Consider the following 1,683-nt stretch of genomic DNA (forward strand, 5'->3'; position numbering starts at 1 on the left):
GAAGATGCATGAGCGCCAGGTGTTGTGTGCTGTACGTTCTAGCTTAGCCACGTACATGAAGGCCAGCAGGCGTGATAGGCTAGATCTCATAGGTAGGCCGGAAACCAGTAAATCACACCGTTATATTGGAAATAGGTGTTACTAACTATAATGGTTAGTAACTCTCGTATGTTCGAGGGTGAGAGGCTGAAGCCTAGCTAGTTTGGTCTAGGCTCAAACAATCCATACTTAACATATTAGATAAACGCCCTTCTCTATCGTGCAACCTTACTAAATCCCAACTCCTGACCTTGCAAAACTTAAGAAAGAAAAACCTCATCTACTTACCTGCAGACAAAGTGAAAGAATTCTGCATCATTGACAAACCCACCTACAACAAACTAGCTATCGGACACATCAGTGACACCATTACATAATCTTATTATTGTTACACTGCTTTCTGCGCATGTGTGCTTATGATTGGTACTATTGTGGTCGCGTGTAAGCATAGCCGCTCCACTAGCAAAGTGCACAAAAGAAGAACAAAGAGCAGTAATCCGATTTCTCTGATCGGAAGGTGTGTCAGATGCTGGAAAAAGGGTGTATGATCAACAGCGCAAGATACAGTGCTTTGCTGGCCAATAAACTGAAGCCAGCAATTCGCACCAAACACCGAGGCCTATTGCCGAAGAAAGTTTTGTTGTTGCATGACACTGCATGCCCACACAAGGCTGCTCAGACCATTGGAACCATTAACCAATTGGGTTAGAAGCCGAAGAATTTCAGCACCTGACACACTTTCCGACCAGAGAAATCGGATCACTGTTCTTTCTTCTTCTTTGGTGTACATTACTAATGGAGCGGCCGTACTTACACTGTAAAGCCAGAAATAGAAATGGCACTATCAAGCTCAAACTTCGATTACGTTATAAGCACGCATGCGCAGAAAGTAGTGTGACAATAATGTTATGTCGAAAGTGCGAATAATCTTTTACTTCCCCTCATATATGTATATATATAACAAAGTAAAGTTGTAAGATACCGCACGAGTAGAAATATATATGAAAGGAGGTTTGAAAATGCAATTTTAAAAATGTTTATTCACTTGACCGGTTTCACTTTTTTAGAAAAAGATTGTCAAAAGTAAAATGTAAAGCTTTCTTTAAGCTTTGTTGTGTTAAGTACTGGTTGTCACAAAAGTAATAAAATACATATATACATTCTTTGATAATAATAAGAAAATGTTAAAAACATCTATGCACCCATCCATGCACCCATCCATGCATGCATGCATCCATCCATCCATCCATCCATCCATCCATACATACATACATACATACATACACATACGTAGGGGCGCATGGCTCGGTGGTTAGAGCGTCAGACTCACAGTCATGAGGTAGTGAGTTCGATTTCCGGACCGGGCTGAGTATTGTGTTCTTGAGCAAGACACTTTATTTCACGTGGCTCTAGTTCACTCAGCTGTATAAATGAGTTACGTCGTCACTGGTGCCAAGCTGTATCGGCCTTTGCCTTTCCCTTGGATAACATCGGTGGTGTGGAAAGGGGAGGTTGATACGCATGGGCGACAGCTGGTCTTGCATAAACAATCTTGTCTGGACTTGTGTTTAGGAGGGTAACATTCTAGGTGCAATCCCATGCTCAGTGATGGCAGAAGAGGGTCTTTTACATGCATACATAGAT

Source organism: Octopus bimaculoides, chromosome 6 (genome assembly GCF_001194135.2).
Source record: "Octopus bimaculoides isolate UCB-OBI-ISO-001 chromosome 6, ASM119413v2, whole genome shotgun sequence".
NCBI classification, from domain to species: Eukaryota; Metazoa; Mollusca; class Cephalopoda; order Octopoda; family Octopodidae; genus Octopus; species Octopus bimaculoides.